Here is a 10,764-nt window from a genome sequence, read left to right on the forward strand (position 1 = left end):
ACATGCTATATTATACTGCAGTTAACTAATTCTTTGCCTTCTGCTAATTTGCATTTCACTGTAATAAACAATTAGACAATACAATTGATAGCCTACCATTACTAATATACAGTATGAATTACTAATATAATTTGCATAATAAAGAGTGCACCGCCTCAGTGGACTTGCCATTATAAGCATCAACCATGTGGTCTCAAATCAGTTATCATATGATGATGTTGTAGATGACTTTGCTGCAAGAAAGACTAGGAGGGTAAAGCTGTAGCAGGTTATGTGAGATTGAGGACGCGCTGGTGTTGTTCAAGTTCAACTTTTATTGTCAATTTCCTCACATGCACCAGTCATACAAAGGAACTGAAATTACGTTTTTCACTCTCCCATACGTGGGCAGAGACAGGACAGACATCAAAGTGCTGAGAAAAAAAAATAGGAAAGCAGCACAACATATCAACATATAGTAAACTAGTATTTCCCTTGTACTATATTCAATATCAACATATACACATATAGTTACATATCAACAGTTTTTCCCCCCTGTTCTACATTTAGTTTTTCAATAGTTGAAGTTGAAGGCAGTACCAAAAAACACCACTAGAGGTCTTTTTAATATCACAATTTTATATATTTTTTTATTTTTATTTAAATCCTTGTATTTTTCATGCACACTGGTTTCTTTAATATCTTATTTTGTGCAATGCCTTATTTATATTGCATTTACAAATTACAACACTTATTTAAATTTTTTATTTTGGGAGTACTGTAAATGTAATACTTTATGTAAGCCATTTATATTATGTTTCATATATTCAGTTCATATTTTGTATTTTTCTTTAATTCAGTATTAAATATTTTGAATGTCTCATCTCATTATCTCTAGCCGCTTTATCCTTCTACAGGGTCGCAGGCAAGCTGGAGCCTATCCCAGCTGACTATGGGCGAAAGGCGGGGTACACCCTGGACAAGTCGCCAGGTCATCACAGGGCCGACACATAGACACAGACAACCATTCACACTCACATTCACCCCTACGGTCAATTTAGAGTCACCAGTTAACCTAACCTGCATGTCTTTGGACTGTGGGGGAAACCGGAGCACCCGGAGGAAACCCACACAGGCACAGGGAGAACACGCAAACTCCACACAGAAAGGCCCTCACTGGCCCCGGGGCTTGAACCCAGGACCTTCTTGCTGTGAGGCAACAGCGCTAACCACTACACCACCGTGCCGCCTATTTTGAATGTGCAATTTCTTTATTTAATGCCTTTAATTAAGTATTTTGAACATGCATTTTTTTTTGTTTAAATAAAAGAATGTTTTAAGACAAAGCTATTCCATTTCTTGTTAGTATAGATACACTATCAGTGGCTTTAACTGGTGTTGGGGAGGGGGCACCACTTAAAATCTTGCCTAGGGTGTCAAATTGGTAAGGGCCGGGCCTGGCCCGGCCCAGGTTTATACTTAACCACACAATAAGATGCCAAAAATGGAGTACAAACACTACACTGCGTGTATTCAAATAGAAAGCCCAACACCCAACACTGTTGCACGGCCATGCATTGTCAAAGCAAATACAAACACAGAGATGCAGCACAATAAATTTCAACATTAAATAAAGCAGAACAAAATACAGATGCTTACTGGCTGCCTCTCCAGTTTCCCAAATGCCACATTTGCACAGTGTTAGCTCAAGTAGGTCAGAAGCACAACAGTTTTAAAGTAACTCTTACTAGTCTCCCACCACCCCACAACTAATCAGCTGATTAACACACCTATGAGCCTTCAGTTTGCAGCTCACACTCAGCTGCAGCGAGCCCAGCTGGAATTGACAATCAGCTGACTGGCAATGCTCGTTCCAGCCAATCAGCTGAGTTGCAGTGATCTCACTTTCAAACAGGCACTTTTTTTTCCAGTTTTCTAAACACATTTTTCCCCTGTGTTTCCCAAATGTAAACAAACACCATTAAAAACCAGTTTGACTTTACACAGGGAGAAACCTACCATTGTATTGTGTTTTGAATTTCTTTGCCGGAGTGCCCATTCAGAATCTTTTCAGTCGCTACTGAAAGTCGCTCAGGTGGAAATACACGTTTCAAACAAAATGTTACTTCACGGTTGGCGGGATTCTCGCAATGCGGTGTGCACATGATCAGAAGTGGAACGAAGTCTCGCTACCACAAGATAGCGCGCGATTTCATAAGACTCTTTACTGGCTGTCTGTGCTTTCTGTGGTGTACAGTACGTTTGTAAATGTTATGCGCTCTTTTATCATCATGGGAGTTGATTATAGCTCTAAATAAATATTGAAGTTTTTTTAAAGAATCCGTATAACTTTATTTGTACGCCCGTATACTACGTTTATTGAATCAAATCCGTATAAAATACGGACATTCCGTATAGGTTGACATGTATGGTGACCAAAAGAAGACCGCCACCCTGCTTATCCTCACCCAGAGCGACAGGCTAAACACAAGCTTGACACTTACTGTGCAGTGAGCTCTTTGGGATGGCACATCTGACTTTTGTTTCCAGATCGTAGGAACTGCTCCATGTACCAGACATCGCTCAAATCCTTCTATGTGAATCTGCCTCACAAATGTATCTTTTTCAAAATGTATGGAGCAGACACCAAACCGTCCTGTCGGCTTGAAGTTACCTCTCTTTGTTGGTACAATTCAAACCCATTCATTCTGCAAGTGTCCTGCTGACTTTTGGGCTACAGTGGATCAAAATTCTGCTTTTTTTTTAATGGCTACACTTGAACAGCCTTGAAGGACACACCCCTTAGGAGGCATGCTTTGGTTTTAGTTTTGTTGCAGAATAAATAAAAAAAATCTTTAAAAACGTGCTCCAATTTGCAAAACAGACAAAGCCAGAGATGCCAACGAACTTTTAAGCATTTCCCATATGATGTCACTTCTTTGAACGAACAGTAACTTACCAGGAACGCGTTCGTGTAATGGTGGACTCAAAGAGCCAAACTTTACCAAATAAACAGAACATGTTCCTGGTCTCATATTAAAATACAATTTAGACAGTAAACTATCAAACATGTCTAGTTTTATCAGGTATAATTCCCAGGGGTAATATAATTTTCAGAAGACTGGCACTTTAACAGAAACAAAGGGTTTGGGATGTGACAGCTTGCTTGACCAAAGGAAGCATATAGTTGAGACAGCCTGTGCATTCAGAAACCACAAACAAAGGCTATAGAGGTTCCACTGAGATTTGAACTCAGATCACTGGAGTCAAAGTCCAGGGTGCTAGCCATTACACCATGGAACCAAGACATAACTAAAAGCTTTGTTTTCACTGTCAAACCTTTGAATGATATAATGAAATTCCAGCAGCACATGAACACGATTGAAGGTTTTACCTGAAATTGTCAACCTGTTGGAAAAAAAATTAAAGGAACCCTGAACTGCTGGCTACATGGTTAATCATTCATTGTTGTTTGTATTAATTTCTAGTTTTGTAGTTTATCAATCAATGTCAACAGGCAATTGATATTGTAACCACATGAAAATCTAGGTCAAAGGTCGCATGTCGTTCCACAAACTAAAACTTTATATTTTTACATCTAAAAATATAAAATACCTACTGATATTGTAATATGTGGCAGATATTGTCAACAAACTGAAAAAAAAATAAAAATAAAAATGTATCTGAATAGAATTTAAAGGACCCATGGCATGGTGGTTTGTTGATGCTTTAAACAGGCTTGTGGAGGTTTCTGGATGTTATATCTGCAGCCTTTCTCGAAATGAACCCTCGGCATGTAGATATAGCCTTCTGGGAGAAAGCCCCATTTCAGCCCTTTTCCCAGTGCATCATTTTGCTAATGAGAAGCATGGAGGCGGGGAAGGGTAGAGGGTAGGGGAGTGTTTTATCATTAATATTCATGACATGTAAACGTGTTACCTCTGATTGGCTAACAGCACTGTGACGCTACCTCCAGTGGGTCAGAACAAGCGGATGGGGGTGTCTTACTATTGTAGTGTTAGGTATACTAAGGGGGAACCTTTGTATTGTAACCTGGGGGACCGGAAGGGGGAGTTCAATAATAAAAGGTACACCAGCACCAACGGGACACGCGCGTTGTGGTCTCTGACTGAATTATAATAATATTGGCACGGCCAACTAAACATGGTGTCAGAAGATAAGTCAGACGCTTAATATGTTTAATAAGTTGTAGTGTACCAGTGTTTAGATAGGTAGAGCGTGCTGTTTTGGAGTGCACTTTTCATGCGAGTTGCTCGCATCAACGAGGAAGTGAACCCTCTATGCTAGATGAGAAATTAGCATACCCGACACGGCGGCAGCATGGCTCATTACCGAGTTTCTCTTCCCGAGAAGTTTTCGTTCAAGTTGGAAGACTGGACGAAATGGATCAAAAGATTCAAAAGATTTTGCATCGCTTCTGGATTAGAGGAAGAAGATGAGGAAAATCAGGTGAATGCATTGATTTACTCGATGGGGGAAGAAGCGGAGGACATTTTACTTTCCCTGCACCTAACTCCTGCAGAGGCAAAGGAATATGAGACAGTTAAAAACAAATTGGATGGTCACTTTATAGCTCGCAGGAATGTTATAATCAAGAGGGCAAGATTCAATATGACACAACAAGAAGTTGGCGAGTCTGTAGACAGCTTTTACACCGCACTGCATTGCCTCGCAGAACACTGCGGATATGGTGCTTTGCACAATGAAATGGTGAGGGATCGTCTTGTCGTGGGACTGAGAGACAAGAAGTTGTCAGAACAATTGCAACTGGACTCTAGACTAACGCTAGAGATGGCAATTGACAAAGCATGACAGAGTGAAAGCGTCAAAAAGCAGCTTGCAATGCTGAATACGAACTTTAAAGCAGAAACATGCAATACGCAGGTGGACAGTGTGCAATCACGCAGCGCCAGCACCGCGGGCTTCAGGAAGAAGCAGCAAAAGAGTAAACAGACGTCTCAAAAGACAAGTCAGGATAAACATTCACAGTGCACGAGATGCGGAGACCCTCGAGGGCATCATCCTCAGCAATGCCCAGTGAAAGACGCTGTGTGTAACCAATGCAAAAAGAAAGGACATTATGCTCGAGTGCGCAAAACAAAAAAGAGACAAGGAGTGAATGTAGCCACTGTGGCTGAGTACTGCGATGAGAACAGCGACGAGGATGTTGCGTTTTTAGGCTCTGTGTCCGAGAATGCAGAGGCCAGTCCATGGATAACTGAAGTGAAAGTGGACAACCACAAGACAATGTTTAAAATAGACACTGGAGCTGATGTTACAGCAGTCCCAGAACAATTGTACGTCCAAGGCCAGTTCAGCAAGCTGGTCAGAGCAACAAAGATTCTCTATGGACCAGGAGGGATACCTTTAAAGCTGAAAGGAAAATTCGCAGCCACCCTCAGCAACAGCAAGCATAGCACACGTGAGGAGGTGTATGTCGTGGAAGGACTATGCACACCACTCCTCAGTGGAGCAGCTGCCATGACACTTCAGCTGGTCACCAGAGTAAACAACATCAGCCTAGACAGCACAGAGACTGTGAAAAGAGAGTTCCCAAAGCTTTTCTCTGGACTAGGGAAAATGGAGGGGGAGTACACCATCGTACTGAAGCCAGGTGCAAAGCCTTTTTCCCTCTCCACACCACGTCGCATATCGCTCCCTCTCATGCCAAAGGTCAAAGAGGAGCTGAGCCGTATGGAGCAGGAAGGAGTGATTTCGAAGGTGGAGGAGCCTACAGCATGGTGTGCGCCCATGGTCGTGGTGCCCAAGAGCACAGGGAAAGTCAGAATCTGTACAGACCTCACAGAGCTGAACAAGTCAGTGTTGAGGGAGAAACATCCTTTGCCGTCCGTCGAACACACATTAGGACAGCTTGCCGGCGCCAGGGTTTTCTCAAAACTTGACGCCAAATCAGGATTCTGGCAGATTCCGCTCTCCAAAGAGTCCTCTCTCCTCACCACATTCATCACACCATTTGGGCGGTATTGCTACAATCGCCTGTGTTTTGGAATCTCTTCTGCCCCAGAACACTTCCAAAAGCGCATGTCTCGCACCCTGGAAGGACTGGAAGGTGTTCTGTGTCAGATGGACAACGTGCTCATCTGGGGTGCGACACAGAAAGAGCACGACGAGAGGCTGAGGAAGGCATTGACGTGACTGCAGGAGGCCGGAGTGACACTCAATGACAAGTGTGAATTCACAAAGAGCAGGATAAAGTTCCTGGGACAAGTCATTGAGGCCACTGGAGTCAGTGCCGACCCTGACAAGGTGGGTGCTGTGAAAGTCATGGCAGAGCCCTGCAATGTCAGTGAGGTTAGGCGCTTCCTGGGAATGACCAACCACCTGGGTAAATTCCTGCCTCATCTAGCAGAGAAAACGCGTCCTCTCCGAGACCTGTTGAGGAAGTCCAACATGTGGGCCTGAGGGCCCCAGCAGCAACAAGCCTTCGACAAAATCAAGGAAGAGCTGACAACACCGCCGGGTCTCGCCCTATATGACCCAAATGCAGACACGCTCGTCTCAGCGGATTCATCGTCTTATGGCATGGGGGCCGTTCTTCTACAGCGAAAAAATGGAGCAGACTGGAAGCCAGTAGCGTACGCTTCAAGAGCCCTGAGCAACACCGAACAGCGGTATGCTCAAATTGAAAAGGAAGCTTTAGCTACTACCTGGGCCTGCGAGAGGTTTGCTGAGTTCCTGATAGGGAAAGAGTTCCATGTAGAAACAGATCACAAGCCCTTAGTTCCCTTGTTAGGCTCAAAGAGTCTGGACGAACTGCCACCTCACATACAGTGCCTACGTATGTGGCTCATGAGATTCTCTTACACCATCTCACATGTGCCAGGCAAGAGCATTGCCACCGCTGATGTGCTCTCCAGAGCACCAGTCCGTAGCACAGCTGATGGACTGCAGGAGGAAGAGGTGAATTTGTATGTGAACTCTGTTGTTGCAAACCTGCCTGCAACAGAAAGGAGACTTGAAGAAATACAGACACATCAGGACAAAGACACTCTACTCCACACACTGAAAACATACTGCAAGGAGGGCTGGCCGGATAAATTCTCCATCCAACCAGCATTCCAGCCCTATCTGCCCTTCTCAGGTGAGCTGACAGTTCATGACGGTCTGCTACTCTATGGCTGTAGAATAGTAATCCCAGCATCGCTTAGAGCAGACATTCTACAGAAACTGCACGAGGGCCACTTGGGAATCACAAAATGTAGGGAGAGGGCCAAGCAGTCCGTTTGGTGGCCAGGCCTCAGCAAAGACCTGACACAACTGATTGAGAGCTGTGACACATGCAGCCGTGAGAGAGTCAACTTCAAAGAAACGCTGCAACCCACAGACTTTCCGGTAAGACCATGGTCCACTGTCGGTGCAGACCTGTTTCAGACAGATAGCAATAGACATTACCTTGTCATTGTGGACTATTTTTCAAGATTTTTTGAAGTAGCCAAACTCACCCATACCACATCTGAGGCCGTGATAGAGCAATTCAAATCCATCTTCGCGCGTCATGGCATACCAGACGTGGTGCACTCAGACAATGGGCCACAATTTGCATCTGAGCACTTCAGGAAATTCGCACAAGAGTGGGGCTTCGACCATGTGATGTCCAGTCCCCACTTCCCTCAGAGCAATGGGGAGGCGGAGCGGGCCATTAGGACAATCAAAGCACTTCTAAAGAAGTCCAGTGATCCTTACCTTGCTCTCATGGCCTACCGCGCCACTCCTCTTGCAAATGGACACAGTCCCGCCAAGCTCCTCATGGGCAGAAAAATTCGAACACCTGTCCCTGTCATCCCATCCCAGCTTAAACCAGGCTGGACTGACATGGACAATCTGAGGAGAACTGAACTGAGATACAAAAAGAAGCAGAAAGAGAACTACAATCGTCGCCACAGAGCACACAACATGCCACCCCTGCAGGAAGGTGACCACGTCTGGGTCAAAGACATCCTGGAGAGGGGCACCGTGGTGTCTCATGCGGGCATGCCATGGTCCTATATGATCGAGACACCAAGGGGCACTCTGCGACGGAACCGACGGCCCCATGAGGACAGTTGAGGGTTATACCTGTTAAAACTGTTAATATTATAGTCAGGCTGTCTGTTGTTGCCCAAATGAGGATGGGTTCCCTTTTGAGTCTGGTTCCTCTCGAGGTTTCTTCCTCATGTCGTCTGAGGGAGTTTTTCCTTGCCACCGTCGCCACAGGCTTGCTCATTGGGGATAGATTAGGGATAAAATTAGCTCATGTTTTAAGTCGTTCAAATTCTGTAAAGCTGCTTTGTGACAATGTTTATTGTTAAAAGCGCTGTACAAATAAACTTGATTTGATTTGTCACTCACCCCTACAGCACCAGCAGCTCCCACAATTCTATTGTCAGGCACACAGGGAGAAGACACACCAGCAGGCGTGAACACACCTGCCGCGCCAGCATCTGGGGGTGATTCTGGTCAGCAGACACTGCCAACAGGAAGACGTGTCGCCGCCAGAGTCAGAGTACCTCCCGTGTACCTGAAGGACTATGTTTGCACTTAGGCTGGAGGTTTGAAAAAAAAAAGAGGAAAACAGGAAAAGAAATGAAAAGAATTGTTTGTAAAAAAAAAAAGTGTTTATGTTGACAGTTGATGATGTTGAATGTGTTTACTTTCAACCTGATGATTTATTTCAGATTTATGTTTACAAAAAGGTTAAAGAATGTTTACATTTATGGTGAGGACCATTTTGACATTTGAATTAGATGTTATAATACAGTTAATAGCAGTAGGTTAAGGGCATTATCAGTAAAATGTTACTTAAATGAGATAAATGGAAGTTTAATGCATTTTAAAATGGGTTATGTTTGAGTAATGATTTAAGGTAAAATAGTCAGAGGAAGTGTATAACTTTTTGTTGAGATTCTTAACATCAGTAAGAGCTTTATGTTTATTCTGTCTGCTCATTAACAGCATCTCCTAGTCAGAAAGGGGGATGTAGTGTTAGGTATACTAAGGGGGAACCTTTGTATTGTAACCTGGGGGACCGTAAGGGGGAGTTCAATAATAAAAGGTACACCAGTACCAACGGGACACGCGCGTTGTGGTCTCTGACTGAATTATAATAATATTGGCATGGCCAACTAAACAACTATGGCGAGAGAGAAGGAACAAACCGCGAAGGGAAAAATACCACGCGCTGACGTCATTAAGGTGCGACGCGAGGAAATAAAATAAATTCAACAAATGTTTGGGTTTTTACTGAACAAACAAACAAATAAAATGAACGAGTGACTTAAAAAAAAGAATGTGGGTGTCTTTGTAAAAACTGTTTTGATTGGCTATTATAACAGAGCATGCTGCATGCTTTTTGGTTTTGTAGCGCAGAGTACCTGGCTAACTGCAGGAAGCAGTTAGCTGCACAGCTAATGTAGCCATTGCAAGGCTAACGTGGCACCGATTTTAAAACACGGCAAAACATAAGCTCATAAGTTACAGTCAATTTCCAGACTAAACTCAGTTTAACAGAGCATGCTGCATGCTTTTTGGTTTTGTAGCGCAGAGTACCTGGCTAACTGCAGGAAGCAGTTAGCTGCACAGCTAATGTAGCCATTGCAAGGCTAACGTGGCACCAATTTTAAAACATGGCAAAACGACTTAACAGTTATACACTTACTTGTTTGGTGTTTGTGGCTGATGCAGCAGGGATTCTTGGTATGGACCCAGGCTTCAGTGACAGTTGATGTGCAAAACCTGCCCTGTACTGTCCCAAGTTGTGGAAACATTCCTCAGGAAAATGCTTCCGACAAACATACACCGTCTTAGGTAGACTCGACGGCATATTATTGAAGTAAATAAAATTAAGCCACTGCGTCTTCAGGGGCTCTCCCGTCGGCAGTAAAAACAGACTCTTTTCTGTGTTGTCACATCCATGTACAGCGCAATTTCCATGTTTCGCTCGCTTAGGTGATGCCATGTTGTTGTGTCCTCTATGGTCTCCTCACTACAACTGGGCGGGCAATCCATACAGTGGGTGGGAATCCAGAGAGGGGGCGTGGGGATCATCTCCCTTGCTGACGTAGTAAAGGGAAGAGTTTATCAACGCGCCGTTTTGACGCGCCATTCTCAAATGTTGGGCATAGTTTGGTTTACACATTATGAAATTTCTAGCCACTGGGGTGACTTAAGAAGGTCAGAGGAACTAATTTTAACGTTAAAAAAACCTCAGAAAGTGAAAATTTCATGCCATGGGACCTTTAAAAATCTGAATATTCCAAGCATGCAATTTTTTACAGGCTAAGCATTTAATTCTGATCTAATTTTATTTATTGCAGTAGAACTCCAAATACTCTCGAAGCATTCTATTCCAAAAGTTTTCAAGCTTATTTTTACAAAGGCATGCTAGCTGAAGCTTCCATTTTCACTCACATGCTGCAAAACTCCTTACAAGCTTTCACCAGACACAGACCATGAAACCCATGGCCCATTAATAACCCACAATAACAAATATCAGAAGTGGGATTCAAACCCACACCACCAAAAAAGACTGCAATCTAAACACAGCACCTTCGACCACTCAAAATCTCAGTTACACTTAACCAGGGCTGCCAACTTTTCAAAATTCCTTGGAGTGAGATTTTTTTTTTTTTTTTGGGGGGGGGGGGGGTCGACGGCAAAATTTTTCTGGCTTTTAAGTTTTGGCTTAAAAGCCCCCCACACTAGAAAACTACAGATGACTGCCAATGTTCCTGTAGCCCTATAGACCTGTGTTTCAGATTTAAAGGC

General features: G+C 43.7%; 1 non-coding gene across 1 annotated transcript; it reads right to left on the reverse strand.

Annotated features, from left to right (window-relative positions):
- Nucleotides 1-3,210: 3,210 nt before the first annotated feature.
- On the reverse strand, nt 3,211-3,282 carry trnaq-uug (transfer RNA glutamine (anticodon UUG)). Its single transcript has one exon. It is a non-coding gene; the product is annotated as a tRNA-Gln (tRNA).
- Nucleotides 3,283-10,764: the final 7,482 nt, after the last annotated feature.

Source organism: Neoarius graeffei, chromosome 18 (assembly GCF_027579695.1).
Source record: "Neoarius graeffei isolate fNeoGra1 chromosome 18, fNeoGra1.pri, whole genome shotgun sequence".
Classification (NCBI taxonomy): domain Eukaryota; kingdom Metazoa; phylum Chordata; class Actinopteri; order Siluriformes; family Ariidae; genus Neoarius; species Neoarius graeffei.